Source organism: Rattus norvegicus, chromosome 8 (assembly GCF_021556685.1).
Source record: "Rattus norvegicus strain SHRSP/BbbUtx chromosome 8, alternate assembly SHRSP_T2T, whole genome shotgun sequence".
Classification (NCBI taxonomy): Eukaryota; Metazoa; Chordata; class Mammalia; order Rodentia; family Muridae; genus Rattus; species Rattus norvegicus.
Window position 1 is genome coordinate 13,996,820 of NC_141541.1, and position 19,735 is coordinate 14,016,554.

General features: G+C 38.2%; 1 protein-coding gene and 1 long non-coding RNA gene across 3 annotated transcripts in view; one reads left to right on the forward strand and one right to left on the reverse strand.

Annotated features, from left to right (window-relative positions):
* Nucleotides 1-14,509, forward strand: part of LOC148003942 (uncharacterized) — a 37,704-nt gene extending 23,195 nt beyond the window's left edge. Inside the window, exon 3 of the long non-coding RNA XR_015627057.1 lies at nucleotides 14,307-14,509. This is a non-coding gene — a long non-coding RNA (uncharacterized LOC148003942). The remainder of the gene's footprint in view (nucleotides 1-14,306) is intronic.
* Nucleotides 1-19,735, reverse strand: part of Cntn5 (contactin 5) — a 1,240,814-nt gene that overhangs the window by 1,118,304 nt on the left and 102,775 nt on the right.

Below are 19,735 nucleotides of genomic sequence, written 5' to 3' on the forward strand. Positions count from 1 at the left end.
CCTGTGTTTGGGCTCTGTGCCAACTATCAGTGCCTCTGGTAGGAGAAAAACAAGACCTCGATTTGTCTTCGCGCGAGATGGAGACATACCTCACCTCTTCCTACCTTATGTGCACACCACACACACCTCTTCCTTGTCCTTGTGATTTTTCAATTATCATTTACCTCTATGAGATGCATTTCAAGGAAAATTATTCATTTGATACAAAGGAAATATTTGAGAATTATCTGTCGGCCTTCACATCTCTCCTTGTGTTTTCTCTCTGTCTTCTATTCTGTGTCAAGGATGCTTAGCACAGAGATTAGAAATTAAAAGCCGTGGCATCATTTTGCCATCTGCCCCCTCTCTTGACTGTTCCCAAATGTCTGCATTATTGGTTTTGTGGTCCTCTCTGTGATCTTATACTGATGTTAAAGCTTTCATCTTTTCTAAGGAGAGTATTTTTTTTAACATTCTTACTGTACCTCATTAAGGAGTGTGGCCACTGAAGAGTGTGTTGTCTTCTATCTTTTTGTTTCCGGAGATAATTCAGGTATAGAAGGAAAAAATGTTACATTCCACATTTTCTTAAAATGGTAAGGGATATAGAAGCACAAGCCTGAACATAACCATTGAAAAGTCTAATCACTGAAGTTATTCTCAGAAGATATTTTGATTAAATGAAAATTAGAGGCCAGGCCTATGCACTTCCCACATGTTATTGGTCAAGGAGGAACTCAAAATAGCTAGTATCATGGCTCTTGATTGTCCATCAAGAACAATATGGTAAAATTTTATTGCTAAAAACACCACAGTTTTGTTGTAGAGCATAGAGAAATTGACCACAAAGTGTCAAGCAAATATGCTCCATGCTTTTTAATTTTCATAGTTGTGGAAGGTAGAATGCAAGACCTAGAGTTTGGGGAAGGTAGCATGGTCTCACATAGGTCTGGACTCTGCTATATGCCAGTAAAGAAGCACCTTGTGATATAATAGTGGCATGAATATTATTGGTACACATGACTATCTTCTGATTCGAGACTTTCTTCACAGGAAAGGTCCATGCTTTGTACTGTAATCTTGAACAAAAGGCTATATGTGCAGGTATAATATTTAAAAATATAAACTATAGATTTGTGCTCTTCTCAACATTAGTCTGGAAGCTTCCTTCAGTAGTGTGCTGTGGTCAAAGAAGACACTCGAACTGTTCAAAGTGCTGAGAGTGAGTGTTCAGCCATAGATGGGGTATCTGCATTAGCCTTCCCTATTTAATACTCAGGGGAAGGATGGTACGAGGAATGCTATAGAATGCAGTCTTCTGCACATAACATGGCTATTGCACACATGAACTCATAGCAGCTGGGGTTATTTATACAAGACTTGAACAATTAAGTCAAAGTTCCATTGTGATTAAAGAGGGGCTCTGAAAGCCCACCAGTAGCCATGGAGAGACGCCAGTTACCAGCTTCTGAGAGAGTAAGGTCCTCATTCTTTAGGTACCTAGCCACAGTCAGGTTGCAGAAGCCCTGATGAATGTCCTTACACAGTAGCACATATGGGGAGTACTAATTAGACTTACTGAATTATTTAAAAACAAAGGACATGAAGTAGGAGAGAGAGAGAGAGAGAGAGGTTTGTGTGCCTATGAGGAATAAGAACGGGAAAGATGGGGTGAATTAGGATTAAAATGATTTATATAAATGCATGAAATTTTCACAGGATAAAGTATCATTAAGGTAATTCTAGTAATTTGAGACAGATTATATGAAAATAAAAGTCTACTTTCTAAATAAGCAGGTTTCTAGTAAAGAGAAACAACTGAGGAAAAACCTGCAAACATCTGTGAAAGGATACCATCGAATTCTACCACACATGAGTGCTGTGATGGGAAAGAAAATTGAGGCATAAAAAGCCTGTTTTGTTTTGAAGAACTAGAGGTAATAGAACACTTCTGTCTGTGGCTCGTAATGGAATAAATTCGGAAAGCGAAGCCTATAATGAAATGCACCTCATAGGATATGCTGGGAGAAATTTAAGATGCAAATTAGATTTTATAGTTGTGTAATTAACTCTAAGGAAATAATCTATTTTCCCTTTCTCTGCTTTTGTACTGTACAAGTCACCATCTACAATGATAGGACATCCTGTCTTTTGGTGTATTAATAACCCTATGTTTCCACGAATTATTTTAAAAATAATCTCATTTTTCTTCTTATTTTATCTTTCCTGGTTATTAAGTAAAGACAAACATATCCTCTGAGCTGCCGAGATTCAACTGTTATCCAGGTTTGAAGCATCTGCCCTAATACCTGGATGCAGATACTCTCTTTGGAGTTAATGCTTCTACAGCTTTAACATGTATTCTAATAGGCAAAAGTAGGGAAGAAGCCATTCAGTGTATTTCACAATGGTGTTAATTAAGGTCATAGGAGAAGAGTCTTTTTGGGATTTCACTGAGTGTAGCTTTGTGCAGAAAGACTGTCTTTAATGAGGAAGATTTCACCATTACCTTTGAGTTAAAAAGGTGTAAGCCATTTTATTTTTGAGAAATTAGTCTCTTCTATAAGTCATTTATACAACTATTTTTGGTTAACCGGTGGGATGACATTTTCATCATCATTTTTAAGTTTACTTGCGGGTTTTGAGAGCCCTCATGGTCAGTAATCAATAAGCACTTGTTGTGGGAGGGAGCTGGGTAATCTCACGTTGCTGATTCCCCCTCATCAGTCCGGTTTTGTTACTCTCACCAAACCTCAGCCGTCGCCCTGCTCAACCTTCCCTGATGTTCCTCCCAACCCTTGAAGATGGCAGGCCTCCTTTGACCAGTTCCCTTGAGAATTCTATCTTAAAGTGCCATCGTACTATTTTCTTTGTGTCTCAAAGATTGGGACAAACTACTCTCTCCATTTAAACCATGGAAACCTGGCCACAGTAATCCATCCTGCCATCCCTGCACTAAGAGAAGAGGTGGAGACCAGACAACTACGAGAAGCTCATGAGCTAGCTCCCCCAAACTAACAAATAAGATAGACATAGATATCACACGGCTACCTATGAGCTACCTAACATGGTGACAGGAGTCAAACATTCCTCCAAAGGAGCAGCAAGCACTCTAAATAGCTTAGACATTCCATGTGCCTAGTTAATGCTGTTAGTTCTAATTCATCTTACGGAATTAGACCACACATGTCCAAAAATAATTTTGTTATTACTGAAGTAAAATGTGATGTACATTTTCCTACAACATCTTTATGACTTAATAGAAGAACTCACCATACTTAACAACAACAATAAAATCACTGGAGACAAACATGATACTCTAAGTTTATCTCTCTCCGGCCCAGACCTCTTGGAGGTCACCAGGTTGTGGAGGGTTTCTATATATCCGATAACAGAGAAATCATGACAGAAGGTTCTGGGTGCGTGGCTTGGTATCACAGTACTGCACCTGTAAAATGCTAAGCTGTTTGAGCAGCTGTATTTTTTTACATAATTTATTAGTGAATTGTTATTGAAAAAGGGACCTCTGTGTGAGAAGCCACTCTCCAGCTAATCCCCCAAAGGAGTCTTTTCTGAGAACTATTACTTTAGTGAACAAAGGGCCATTGTATGGTAGAAGTGCACTGTATAGGATACAGCAGTTCGCCACTCCTCTGCGTTATCAATAAAGTAGTACTCACTGGAGCTTGACACCCTTTGTATATGACACCATTTCCAATGCTCAGTTTCAAAATTATATGAAAAATAATGAAAAATTAATAGGAGAAAAATGTGTTCACATTTCAAGAGAACATACCCTCTGCCTGTCATGAAATATACTCACTTAAAGGTAACTTAAAGGTAAAGTGCCTTCAGTAAAAGGTAGAGTTCATACAAATAATTTTGTTCTCTGACTATAAGACCATAGATTTCCTATTATATTACATTCTTATTATATAACATAATCTAAACAAAACTGAGATACAGTTCAGCCTTCTAAAATTTCAAGGTTTAGAGCATTTATTTATTTCTAACCCCATGCATTCTCTAGTAAATATTCAGGGAAGCACACACAGAAACTACCAGTCCTACAACATCCCACTGGCTGATTTAATATAAAAGATAGTCTACACTTTAGTCTCAAAACCACCAGAGTGACATGAAGATAAAATCCAGTATGACTGGTACCACACAAGAGGCAAATGCAGGGTTTCTATGGTTGAATCTAAGCCATAAGACATGCTATGATTGTTATTCTGTTATAGTCAGTGAGCATAAAGACTGTAACTGAGAGTGATACAAAGGTGTACGAAATGGAGTTGTTAAATTCAGTAGCTAAATGAGGACCAGAGTTCAGAACCATTGTCTGGCCTGTCAGAAACAGTTGTAATTCTAGGTCTAACCACCCCCATCCTCTACTACTCTCCAAAGATACTACACATGTGTACATTCTTGTAATTCCATAGACGTGCAAACATAAATTTTTAAATTTTTATCAACTTTGCAGAAATATCTATAAAAGTATAGTAAACCCATATTGTTTTTCAATATTTATTTGAAATATAATTATCATGCTATATTAGTTCAGTGATGGTAGACACATACATATGTATGTTTCGTAAAACAAGTTAAGTGAATTCATGGCCATAGGACTGCTGCATAGATCCATGTATTTATTTCCCTCCATGCCTCCCCATAGATGTCTACACATCTAGTTTCAAACTCTTCTCCTTATATGATTACAGCTAGTACAATTTTGCCTTTAAAATATATAACACTCAATGAAATATTTCCTGCTGCAAAGACAATGTTATTCAGGCATTTAATAATTTATATGTACAGAAGTCTCTATCATCAAGAACATGCCTTGTCCTCTGATTCCTATATAACACCATGGCCAATGAGGGAAGTTTCTCTATTATTTTTTCCATTTCTTTAATCATGTTCTCAGCACACAAAATAAAAGCAATTAGCATCCTGGCTCTTGATCATTTTCTAACTCTGAGTTTTTCTTTATATGAACACAGACCTATTTAAGGAGAGACATTTGGAACCAATTTTTAAAATGACAAGAGTCTCTATCATTTGTCCTTTGTATTTTTTTGTTTCAGGTGTGAAATGAAGTAAATAAATAAAAATTTAGGGGGTCACAGTGAAATGAAAATGAATTCTCATATATTAAGCCCACTGAGAGGTAGGCAAAGACAATTCCAGTTTAGAGGGTATTGATGAAAAAGAAGAGGCCAATATCTGGGCATGGAAACCTGAGCTATTTCCTTTGCTGGGTCTTTGAGCTTTGCCTTTTTTTTTTTGGATTGTTTTACAGTGGGAAGTTCAGAACTAATGAAATATAGGTGGATAGAAAAAAAAGAAGTATGTGGTTAGAGTAAAACTAACAAAAAGGTAGGTGAAGTTCCCCAAACTATGATTGATGCAAACTCAGAGATAAATTGGAAGCCTTTGGGAATTTGAAGCTAGTATTAGAATCTGATTTTAGATGACTATGATAAAAATAGCCAGAGTAGTGGCAAGTAGGTTAAAAGTGGAAGCTGTAATACCAATTACAAATGAATCGTAAGCTAGAGTAATGGTGGTAACCAGCTAAGATTCGTCACAGAGAACATGATGAAAAATAGGACTGCATATATTACTATATACTTAATATTTACTGTATGTATTTCTCTGTGCACATGCAAGTACCCGAGGATATCTGAAGAGGGTACTGCCTACTCGGGAACCATGTAGGTGCTGGGAGTCAGACTGGGTTCAGTCTAGCATTTTACTGTAAATCTATCTCTTTAGCTCCAAGACCATAAATTTTTTAAAGTATGGAAGTAATGGTTTATTTTTTTGGTTCCAACAATGTTTGAGAAAAAGACAAGTCAATAATGACTACAAACTTTGGGGATGGTCCTGGCAAGACTGAACCCCCAGTGAACGTGATTGTTGGGGGGAGGGCGGTAATGGGGGGAGGATGGGGAGGGGAAGCCCATATAGAAGGGGAGAGGGAGGGGTTAGGGGGATGTTGGCCCAGAAACCAGGAAGGGGAATAACAATCGAAATATAAATAAGAAATATTCAAGTTAATAAAGATGGAGAAAAAAGAAAAAAAAACTTTGGGGACTGAATAATTCACATTTGTCAGTGTAAAGTAAGCATCCCAAGGAGGAGAAGATAGCAAGAAATGAAAACCAGGAAGAAAATGCAAACAGGAGTTTAGTTGTGGAAATGCCGATTCTGAGATCGTGGTCATGTGTGCCAATGTTGGGGTCTTACAGGACATTGACTGTGCAGAGCCAGCTCTACTCACTACTACCTCTATCTTACTACTCAGTGATACGTGTGGCCATTCACGTGACAATGATTCAAATGGGAGACTAAGGCTAAACAAATATAAGGAGGAATCAAAGCTCACCCTAGGACTTTATTGCAAATAATCTGTAAAAGAGTCATTTAAACAGAAAGATAAATGCTAGAAGGAGTTAAAGAAAAATTGGCAGGGAGATTGAATTCCTAGACTAAGACAGAAAATATCCGTCACAACTTATCCTAACGAGAACTGAAAATGAAAGGCCAGTGCTTAGAAGAAGATTGTAAAGAACACTGCATATGTAACTATTGCGATACTTCCAGAGCCAAAAAAAATCTATTCAATTATTGTTAGTTGGAAAAGGCTCTTGCCACCAAGCCTGGGCGCGAGTTAAATCCCAGGGACTGATATGTTAGAAGGAAAAAAAAAACAAAAACAAAAACAAAACAAGCTCCAAACACTGACTTTATGAACTACTATGCATGTAACCATACACAGCATGCACACATAGTTTTTTTTTTAATTTTTATAAATGTTTATTGTGGATGGTCATTAAGCTGGTAAAACTTCTTAAATCTTCCAACAATTTCCACAGTTTGCACATGGTATGCACCCGGTTTACCCATGCTATGTGCGCCCATCTTCCCTCATGAACTAGCTCCAGATTGCCAGTCCTATCATCTTTTCCTGATACATTTGGAAATAAGCCCTTAGTTCTTTTACTAAAACTTAATTGAGCTCCTGCAAAATGTTTTAGTTGATCCATCAGTACAGACCAAACTCTGTGTTCATGGAAGAAGATTGGAGCCTGCAGCTCTTTATAAAAGGGAAACAACACTTCTGTCAGTCTTCCTTGTGCCCTGGGGTCTGAGCTGCTGCAGCAGCATCTGGCCCTCATCTGTGGCCTGTTACCAAGTCCTACCGGTTTCCAATGGATTCCCCCAAAGAAACCAAAACTTACTCTGTCCTTCCACCAGTTAATTCTAAAGCCTGGTAGAAGACTTGGGGTGTTTGTGGACTCCCTGCAGGTTCAGTCATGAATGTCTGACTATTGACCATGCCTTCTGTTTCCTCTCCCTATCTCCACCAAATCATGTTCCTTCTTTTATCAAGGGTGTTACTATATTTAATAGCAGTCCTCACACTATAATGTGCTATAAGAGCATAATGTTTATAATTATTAAAAACTCAGTTTTATACATTTGATCTAATAACTATATATCTAATAAGAAATTTTAATTTCCACATAGATATCAGGCATAACACAATGACGTTATTATAACAAAATCTAACAGGCAGGAAATTATGCAATGACTGGAATTGATGAGTTAATTAAATATATAATTTCACATATAATGGAAATTAAGGTTACTAATGCAGAAATGGTAATGGAAGGAATTTGCCAAGTATCCGAATATTAAATTATCCTCATCATAGTATTTTATGTTTGTAATGCAATTGATTAATTACACAGTGAATTTTGTAAAAGTTAACTGGTCTTAGGAAGACTAGGGCTTGATTATGGACATGTGGAATTCTGTTTATATGGAAAAGAAGTAGTTTGGGTTGTTACAAAGATTATATGTATATTCTTTGAATTCCCATGTACTGTGTTCACAAGGCAATGAGAAAATAAAAATAAAATTCTGGTCATATGAAAAGAAAATAAATCAACATAGAGGCACAAGAAGATTTCATGCTTGAAACCAATGAAACAATACAAGAAATATAAGAACCTTGTATCAAAAAACATGATGCTAGAACCATATACATATATGTATATTTATATGTACATACACATATACATATACATACATACCTAAGGAAAGGAGAGAGACAGCAGAGAAGAGAGGACAGAATCATTAATCATTAATGCTATTAACATTTGTTTCTTGATGCTCTTTAGAGCAAGTCCTATAGTTTGAAACTCTTAATCCAGAGAGTCTAATGCCATCATTAGAATAGATGGCAGACCAATGGCAATGGCCACATTTGACCAAAACCAAATAATAAAGGGACGTTTGCAAACAAAACTCCACACTTGCTCTCCATCTCTCCCACAGGTTGAATTTTTTCCATCACACTTTATGTACTTCTGTACTGACTATTATATAACACACTAATGTAAACTTATTACGAGTTTATAGTTTTTAATATTCACACTAACAATATGAGTGGCCATACAGCCTTCTTTCTATGCTGGAGTATTCTGGAGATGTCTGCTTGCCTTACCAGTGAGTCTTACTCATCAATCTTCAATCATTCATGCTATTATGTCTTTCATTTTGAAGAAATCCCTTTAGTTCTAGAACAAATCTAATGAAGATAATGTCTCTTTCTTTGTCTGAGAATGTCTTCACCTCCTTTTTATAGGATAAATTTGATGGGAGGCATATTCCTGACTGACTGACAGATTTTTATTTTAGTAAACGAAGCCTTACATCTCTTTCACAGAGAGTTTTCTGAGCTATTTTTTCTCAGATGAGTTGTACCACATCTATACGTTGTTTATTGTCTTTGTCTTGCTGCTGTGAAACATTTCCTCTTTATTGTTTCCCTTTGAGATCCCAATTTTAAGATGCATCTGGGTAGATTTGGTTAAGTCTGACTGGTGACATTTCTGTCATTGAATATTTGTGTCCTTTTCTACGTTTGGAAACCTCTCTAGTGTGATGTACTTGAGGCCCGTGAACATTTGCTGTTGATATATCCAAATCTCCCTATGCCTTTTTCATGGCCATGTGTGTATTTCAAATACTGTCTGAACATGATCTTTTCAGAGATCATTCCTATAGTTTAAATATCTTCCTCTTGGTCCTATCCAACTTTTTGAAACTTGATCAATCATGATACTGTTATTGCCATTGAACTGTGAGGTCAACGATGTCTGTGTGACTTTTTAAATATTACTTCACCACTTTGCAAAATTTCTATGTTAGAATATTCATCCACTTCTCGTGATTTTGAAGTGCATTGAGTTTTTTTAGCCATCTGTCTTAAATTTTGTCTGAAAATTTCCCTCCATGACTACCATCTGGTCAGTTTATCTTCAGTTAGGTCATGGTATCTGGAAAACTCTGATTGCTATGGGATTTGCCATCTGGAAGGGAAAGGAGTGGATTTTAAATCAATTCTTCCTAATATGACTGTATTTGTGGATGTCTTTGTAGAATTTTAACATGGTTGCTCATATCCCCTGAGCTTCTGGCTATAACTACTATGTCAGAACTTGGAGGTTGATGGTGGTTTTGGTTTGTCAGTTTTCTGCTTTGGGTGTGCTGAGACAATGTTAGTGGTATACTGAAATCCACATGTGCTTTGGTGAAGAAAGAGCCCGGAGAGTACCTAAGAGGGGGAATGTACAGAAAAGATTATTCAGAGAATGGGAAGGCCCATTTCCATTGAGACTTACATTATCATAGGATCACATGTACATCACATGATCCTATTATATGCTTGTATCCCTTTCCCAAGTTCGTTTTTTGGGCAAAACACATTGCTTGTTATAGCTATACTCAAAACAGTGGCTGCAAACACGACTCCATGATTTTGAACTCTCACTTTTCTTATAGTAGACATGAGTTTGGTTTCAACCACACATATAATGACTCACACCCAAATGTATCTCCACCTTCGTGAGATCCAGCACCTTCTTATAGCCTCTATGGTCATCTGATACAAGGACAAATTTTCACAGGCATAAAATAATAAGTAAATCCTTTTTATTTTACAACATAGTCAAAATATTACAGATTGAAAAGAGGAAGTATTTTAATTACTACTAATTAATATTAGTCAGTGCTGACAGAAATGATATTTAAAAGAAAGGCCAATTTGGAACCATAAAGAATGATTCTTATCAGTACATGCCCATTACCTTAATATAAAGTGTTTTTCCTTTAGGACTAGAGCTTTCCTAGATATGATCTCTAGAAGGTCTGGCTGAATAGGAAATAATATTATAATCTGATATCTATATTTGGCCTAAATACATGGTTTCAATTTGATATTCAAAATAAACACACTCAGAAATTCACTTCACAAAGTATAAATGTCAAATTTGGACAGAGAATAGGCACATCTTGATGAGACATTTTAATTTAATTTGGAATGGTCCTAGTGACAAGAGAGGAAGGAGAGAGAACTACATGACCCAATGAAAGAGATGCTCTACCATAGCACAGCAACACTTGCTCAGCGGCTTTATTTATAAAAGCCAGAAACTGGAAAAAGTCCAAATGTTCCTCAACTGAAGAATAGATAACGAGAATGTGGCAAAACCACACAATGGAATACTACTCAGCTGTTAAAAACAAGGACATCATGAAATCTGCAGGCAAGTGGATGGAATTAGAAAATATCATCCTGATTGCGGTAACCCAGGTGCAGAAAGTCACACATGATATGTACTCACTTATAAGTGAATCTTATCCACAAAGTATAGAATAAACATGTTTCAATCCACAGTCCCAAAGAGGGTAAGAACTAAAGGAGCTTCTTGACTCTCACTGAGGAGGGGAAATGAAATGAAATAGATGACAAGGGAGGAGGATGGGAAGGGCGCAGGACGGCTCAAGTGTAGGGAAGGAGAAAGAGCAAGAACTGGAATCTGGGATGATTTAGAAACCTAGGACAATGGAAATGCCCCAGAATTTCTGAAGGTTATCCTAGCTCAATACAGGTAATACGGAACTTGAAGCAGTCACCTTCTGTAACTAAGTAAGACTTCCAATGGAGGAGTGAGGACACTAACCCATCCATAATTTGTTCTGCTTACAAAATGTGCAGGGATAAAGTTGCAACAGAAATTAGGGAATGACCAATTAATGACTGGCCCTACTTGAGATTTATATCATGAAACAGAGTTAATTCCTGACACTATTAATTATATTCTCCCAGGCTTGCAGACAAACGTCTAGCATAGCTTTCCTTCGAGAGCCTTCACCCAGCAGCTGATGGAAACAGATGCAGAAGACCCATAGTCAAGAGCTTGGGGAATCTTGCTGAAGAGTTTGGGTAATATTGTAAAATGATTGAAGGAGCCAGAAATGTCAAGGACAAAAGAAAACCGATAGAATCATTTAACCTTGGTCCAAAGAGGCTCAGAGGGACTGAACCATTCACCAGGGATGGAACTAGGTCTTCACATATGTAACAGATTTGTAGCCTGGTCTCCATGTGGGGCCCCTAACAGCAGAGGTCTGTCTCTGCCTCTGTCACTTGCATTTGGATCTTTTTACCCCTAACGGGGCTGCCTTATCTAGCCTCGATTCGAGGAGATATGGATAGTCCTAATCAGTTTGATAGGCCAAGAGGATTGATATGCATAGGAGGCCTTATTTTTTTGAGAAGAAAGGAAAAGGGGAGATAGGAGAGATGAGGAGATGAGGTGAGAGGGAGGGACTAGGAGGAGAGGAGGGAGGGCAGCTTTGATCAGGATGTAAAGTATTTAATTAAAAAATAAAGGACTGAAAAAATACACTATCTGCAAATTTAAATTAGGCAATGAAAATGTATTTCTTGGCGATAACATCCTAGTGTACTTAAGACAGTACTCAGTGTAACTTTAATGAATCATATAACTAAAATAATTGCTCTTTCCTTATTAGTTTGCTGGTCATCTATGACATTAATTTTAAGTAAGTAACTATAAAATAAATTTTAAGTAAGGTCAAATATGCCAACATAAAAGAGTAAATACTAAATGTAAATAAAAATCAAATAATCAAATAATTTAGAAAGTTAAGTTGAAAATTATGGATGACAAGACAGGCAGGAAGAACCTGAAATATTCAGGTGCCATGGTACACCATGTATCTGACAATCAAGGAAGCCTAACTTCCCTGTTTGAGATTTATTTATCTGTTGTTAAAGTTTCAGTGTAGTTTATACTTTCATATTTGATTTGATAGCATCTTTTAATGTTGGATGGTGACCTGATGCTGAAGTAACTGTGTGGTTCTATCACTAAGACATGATCACTGCCTATTAGTACTGAGAAAAGAGAATTTTTAAAGAGGTTGAATCATCTGTGTGCACCTGCAAAATGCTATGGTGGCAGCTGCCAGGAGCCTGCAGCCCTCCTTGGATTAAGGCGCAAAATAAAATTGAATGCACATCTTCTCAGCCTGACTTAATGGCTCATAAATCACTTGTAATAGCAAACAAGAACAGCCCTGTTCTCTTTTGCAGCCTAGAATTACATACTTTTAATGATATCTTTTCCTCTGTCTCAACTTCTTTCAATAAAGAGGTTCATTATAGCCTTTGTAGTATTGAGAATCTGCTATTTCCAAGGCACAGCTAAAATTGAGAAGAAGCAATCTTACAGATCGTTTAAAACAACTGACTTATGCACTGTGAAGCTATGGCCCTGCAGGAAAATGTGGTACCTCCAAGGTCACACATCTCCAGAGTTACAAAGGCAAGATCCCACCAACCTGCCAAGACATTCTTGCATTAATTAAAGGTCTTCACTTCAATAACCAAGGATTTCTGGTAAATGGGAAGGTGTTAGATAAATGAGAACCGTCGCGGTGTTTAGCTTCGGGTGCACCAGTCTCAATTATTTAGCCTCACTGTCTGTGTTCCTGCACAGTCCACGCTCTATGCTTTTTGTTGCTTTTGTGGAGAAGTCAGAACCTCTTTCAAATGTCACCCACTTCACTCTTTCAGCAACCGAAGCAGCTCAAATTGCTCCTCCTTCAATTTTTTTACTTGATGCTTTCCTCTGCTCAGAGGTGTGGTTCTCACTACTGTTCTAGGTATCTCTGTTTGATTATTTGATTATAGATATTTGACAGTTCCTCCTAGAAAATGCCCAACAGCCCACCTGAGTTCCAACATAAATCATTTTTAAAAATCAATTCATTTTAAGAGGCACGTGAGACCATAACTGCTGCATGTTTCTAGAATACAACAGGGTAGGCTGTCAAACAGTTCACTGATTCTCCGTATCTGACCCTGTTCAATCTTTACAACACTCTCTGTATTCACAAGCTATTTCTTTACTACACTCGCCCTGCACTTCCCGCCTTGTGCTAGAGGACAGGAATATGGAGATGAAGGAAATATGTGGCCCTCTTCACCAGCTCAATGTCTGCTCTGCTCTCCATGCTCTTCAGTGGGTTAGAGCCACATTTACATCAATTCCACACGTTAGGACACAAACCAGGAACGTCCTCTCTTCTACTGCAGTGGTCATCTTAGCCTTCAGCCTGCAGCCAGACACCTCCTCTCTCCCTATTCTCTTCTCTGTCTGAAGCACAGAGTGATCGCAGCGTACATTCCAGCCAGCATTTGAGACACAGTTAACATTTCTGTTTTTATGTGCATTATGTGTTACTTGAGGAAGAAAAACTGAGACATCTGAGTTTCATTTCTACATTCAAGAAATGAGAATAATATTAGCATCTACTTCATCGGATTATAGAGAGGGAATCGAGTGATACATGCAGGAGTTAGTTGCATTAGATAAATATATATATATATATATATATATATAGGGATTTACATACTGGATTGCATTGGTTATATATATATATATATGCACAGAAGTATTACTTAGAGGCAACAAAGTATAAGATGGATACATAAACTATATCATAATATATAAAATATACATGATGAATATGCAATGTAAATATCACAAATATATAAATATTTGTGATTATTATATCATATAAGAAATTGTAGTTTCTTTGCAAATATGGGAAGTTTTGCTCTTTGAGTAAAATTTTATTAGTATGTTATGCAGTTTATATTCAGTTAAAAATGATAAAATTACTTTGCTGCAACATTTGTAAGATATTTATCAGCAATGTCTATATCTAGGATGTTTTCATTCTGACATACTAGCCTTGTTTCTCATATTTCCTATGGGCTGTTTTAAATAATTTCATATATACATATTTGGGGCCACACACATGTGTGTTAACTAAATACAAATAGGTATTCACTAAATGTATGCCTATATTTATATGTCATTTTAAATTCTATCTTGTATTTACATCTTTTCTTTTTTCTATGACTAAAATAGGGTTCAGGAACTCCCATGTCATCGGGTGAACTGTCAATACACAGTACTGAGTCTTTGTCAACCCAGAAGATCACTCCCGATCAGCGATGACATGCATGTGCTATGGGATCCAGAATCGGGAGCCATGATTGCCTGTAAAACCTGAAAGTTCCCGTTCTTTAAATATCAGTCTCAAAAAATAAAACAAAATTCTGAGGTATGAATATATGTTGGGCAAAGCTCTTTCAAATTGGGTAGTCAGCTGTCCAGGGAACCCATGTTGCTGGCCAGACAAGGATAAAAAAGGTTCCTTTGCTTCAGCAGAGGCCAAAAGGTCAGAAGCTCACATAGGAAGTGGAGCATGATTGTTAATTCGGCATTAAAGTGCTGTGTTTACAAGGACAAACTTTCAGATTCACCGGAGACTGTTTTCAATGTTTTCCTCATCTAGTGATGGCTTGCTATTCCTTAAACATTAATAGTAGACTATTTTACCATCTGCTATTCAGGTTTGTCATTCCATTTGTTTACTGTCACTCTTATTCTATATAGTGTATTATATTACATGAAAAATACATTATTTCCTTGTCACAAACTGTAATGTGTAGCTGTGATTTAGACTAAATGTCTAGTCAGGTCTGCTATCTTCAAAATCGAAATTAGATACACCCATAATAAGAATTTTATTTTAAAATAAGATTGGTGACAATTCTAAGCTTTATAATTAGATTTTAAATGTTTTAAATGTGTGTGTATGTGCATATTTGTGTGGGTTTTCATATGCCATGGCCTTTGAATGGTCAGAGGACAAGTCAAACTATTTTTTTTTTCTTTTCACATGTGGATCTGAGGAACTTAACTCAGGTCGTCAGGTTTGTTAGGAGACATCTTTTTCCTTGCATCCCCCTCACCAACTTCAGGGTTTAAACATTCATGCTGAAGATGCCACATATAGTTGCTGATATGCAAACCTTGTCTCCGATTTTCTGGATCACAATAAGTTCTGAGACTATGCTGCAACAGGGAAGAATTATGTTGGAAACTATGTTGGATCTTGAGCAATTATAAAGTTCCCCATAGATCCTGTATTAACACTAAAACTGATAAATTCATGGTTCATTCTCCTATAGCTGTCAACCACACGGTACAAACCATGACCAAACTCACCAGAGTCTCTATGAAACACAGAACTAACTCATTTTATGAGGTTTTGCATTGGAAATACTTAACAGCACCATTTATATGACGCTTGCATAACTATCTGCCACTGTATGGTTTTGTATGGTCATGATGAATGTCAGCACTGTATCTCTTAAATATCTCAAATACTTAACTTTAATGAGCTATACAGTCTATAATTCTATTTAGAATTCTAGAACAAACAACTGTGGCATCCTCAAGGAGATTCTGCTCACAACACCCACCAGCCAGAAGAACTAATGCTTCTTTGACTCTTTCTTTTGTATATAGTTCTAAGATATACAACATTGTCCACATAAACTACAAGGTATAATTATAAGTCCATTTATTGAACTTGATAAAGTATTTTAGAAATCACAGAAAGACAGAGAATGTAAACAAACAAAAGCAAGAGTGAGTGAAAGTAGGAGAATATGCTGTGCAGGCTTTCATTTCTGTCTAGCAATAGTGGTTTATCCTTAAAGGTTAATGTGGACTCCAAACATTAAAAGCAAGAGCCAACTTGGGCATATACCCAAAAGATGCCCCAACATATAAAAAAGACACGTGCTCCACTATGTTCATAGCAGCCTTATTTATAACAGCCAGAAGCTGGAAAGAACCCAGATGCCCTTCAACAGAGGAATGGATACAGAAAATGTACATCTACACAATGGAATATTACTCAGCTATCAAAAACAATGACTTTATGAAATTCGTAGGCAAATGGTTGGAACTGGAAAATATCATCCTGAGTGAGGTAACCGAATCACAGAAAAACACACATGGTATGCACTCATTAATAAGTGGCTGTTAGCCCAAATGCTTGAATTACCCTAGACGCCTAGAACAAATGAAACTCAAGATGGATGATCAAAATGTGAATGCTTCACTACTTCTTTAAAAGGGGAACAAGAATACCCTTGGCAGGGAATAGAGAGGCAAAGATTAAAACAGAGACAGAAGGAACACCCATTCAGAGCCTGCCCCACATGTGGCCCACACATATACAGCCATCCAATTAGACAAGATGGATGAAGCAAAGAAGTGCAGGCCGACAGGAACCGGATGTAGATCTCTCCTGAGAAACACAGCCAGAATACAGCAAATACAGAGGCGAATGCCAGCAGCAAACCACTGAACTGAGAACGGGACCTCCGTTGAAGGAATCAGAGAAAGAACTCGAAGAGCTTGAAGGAGCTCGAGACCCCTTATGAACAACAATGCCAAGCAACCAGAGCTTCCAGGGACTAAGCCACTACCTAAAGACTATACATGGACTGACCCTGGACTCTGACCTCATAGGTAGTAATGAATATTCTAGTAAGAGCACCAGTGGAAGGGGAAGCCCTTGGTCCTGCTAAGACTGAACCCCCACTGAACTAGACTGTTGGGGGGAGGGCAGCAATGGGGGGAGGGTGGGGAGGGGAACACCCATAAAGAAGGGGAGGGGGAGGGATTAGGGGGATGTTTGCCCGGAAACCGAAATGTAAATAAGAAACACTCAAATTAATTTAAAAAAAAAAGAGCCAAATACTTGCCATATACTTTCCCTTATGGCAAAGTGACTCATGCTTTGTAAGAAATTAATATGCAGTGAAAGTGTGGCGTTCAAGGACACATACTTCACCATGTTCACAGCACCTTATTTATAATAGGCAGTAGTTGGAAACAATCCAGATGTCCCTCAAAAGAGGAATGGATACAGAAAATGTGGTACATTTACACAGGAGTACTACTCAGCTTTAAAAACAATGAGGCTGGGCTGGAGAGATGGCTCAGCGGCTAAGAGCACTGACTGCTCTCCCAGAGGTCCTGAGTTCAAACCCAGCAACCACGTGGTGGCTCACAACCACCTGTAATGAGATCTGATGCCCTCTTCTGGTGTGTCTGAAGACAGCTACAGCATACTTATATATAATAAATAAATGAATCTTTAAAAAATAAATGAGACTCTACCAGAGTCTGACAAATAGATGCAAATGCTTGCAGCCAACCGTTGAACTGAGCATGGGTTCCCCGTGGAGGAGTCAGAGAAAGGACTGAAGGAGATGAAGGGGTGTGTAACCCCACAGGAAGAACAACATCAAACAACTAGATCCTCCAGAGATCCCAGGGAATAAACCACAAACCAGAGTATACATGGAATGACCCATGGTTCCAGCCACATATGTAGCAGAGGATGGCCTTGTTGGGCATCAATAGGAGGAGAGACCCTTGGTCCTGTGAAGCCTCTGTGCACCAATATAGAAGAATACCAGGGAAGGGAGGCAGGAGAGAGTGGGTAGGTTGATGGGGGAGCACCATCATAGAAGCAGGGGGAGGGGGATAGGATAGGCGGTTTCCCGAGGGAAAACCAGGAAAGGGGATAACATTTGAAATGTAAATATAAAATATCCAATAAAAAAGAAATGAAACCATGATATAGTAAAAGAATAGGAGCTATAAATTATTGCTCACTTTACTATAAATAATAAGAAAGAGTGGCCAAAATTTTATATTCATTGTAAATCCTAAAATAGGTTCTGATATGAGAAAAGTATCCTGTGTGTGTTTCTGAAATCTCAAAGAATTAATAAAATTGTCGCATCAAAATCAGAAAAAAAGAAATTTGCAGGCAAATGGATAGAACTTGAAAATATCATCCTGAGTGAGGTAACCCAGATAGAAGAGAACACACATGGTATGTACTTACTGGTAAGTGGATATTGGCCAAAACTAAGCTCAGAATACCCATGATAAACTCATAGGGCATATGAAACTCAAGAAACAAGATGATCACATTAAAGTGTGGATGCTACAGTACTACTCAGTATGAGGAAGAGAATAATCTCTGGGAAGTAGAGGCAGAGAGGGATCTAGGAGGGAGAAAAGAAGGGGAGGGGGAAAGTGGGGCAGTTTAGATATGGGAGGAGATGAGGGAGAAGTACAGAGGGTGAGGAATTTGAAAGTAGGTGTGTAGCAGTGGGGGAGGGGAGCTAGGGTAGCCACTGGAAAGTCCCAGGTAGCAGAAACCCAAGAGGTTCCCAGGAACCAACAAGGAGGACTTTAGTTGACATACCCAACAAAGGGGAGAGAGAACCTGCAGAGATCATATCCAGTGGATAGGCATTGTTCCCGGTTGAGAATGGGGCCATCTGCCTCAAAATTATTAATATTAATTCAGAATCCCTCTGTCAAAAGGAAATGGAGGGACAAAGACTGGAGCAGAAACTGAAAGGAAGGTCATCCAGAGACTGCCACACTTAGGGATACATCCCATCTGCGGACACCAAACTCGGACACTATTGCTGATGCTAAGAAGTGCTTGCTGACAGAAGCCTGGTAAAGCTGTCCGCTAAGAGGCTTTGCCAGAGATGGACCAATACAGATGCGGATGTACACAGCCAAACATTTGATTGAGCATGGGGACCACAATAGGGAAGTTGGGAGAAGGACTATAAGAGCTGAAGGGGTTTGCAACCTCATAAGAAGAACAACAACATCAACCAACCAGACCCTCTAAAGCTCCCAGGTTCTGAACTACCAACCACAAAGGGTAGCCAAGGCTCTAGCTGGATATGTAGCAGAGGATTGCTTTATCTGGCTCCCCTGGGAGGGAAGCCCCTCGGTTCCGTAGAGGCTTGATGACCCAGGGTAGGGGAATGCTTGACTGATGAAGCAGGAGTGGATGTCCAGGTGGGGAGCACCATCATAGAGGCAGGGCTGGGAGGACGGAATAGGAAGCTTGCAGAGGGGAAACTGGGAAGGGGGATGACATTCGAAATGTAAATAAATAAAATAACCAATAAAAAAGAATGTGTTCAAGCTATAAAATTACAATCACGCAGGGTTGGGGATTTAGCTCAGTGGTAGAGCGCTTGTCTAGCAAGCGCAAGGCCCTGGGTTCAATCCTCAGCTCTGGAAAGAGAGAGAGAGAGAGAGAGAGAGAGAGAGAGAGAGAGAGAGAGAGAGAGAGAGAGAGAGAATTACAATCACTAGTGTCTCCATAAACACCTAGGGACATGGAAAGGAGCTCTCAAAAGCTGTTTCTTGTAGGGTTTATTCAATGAAAATTTATGAAATCAAATGAAAAAATCTGGTGCGAGTACACAACTCTGCTCATGATATAATGGAAAAGAGAGAAGACATTTCAATTATGTGATCCACTTACCGATTTTTATGGCCAATACATGACATTCTATCAATTTTTAAGGTGTCACAAAAGCATTAACTGACAATTTTTCAAAATCAGTACATGTTAAAAGCCAACGAGGGTCTGAGAACCATTG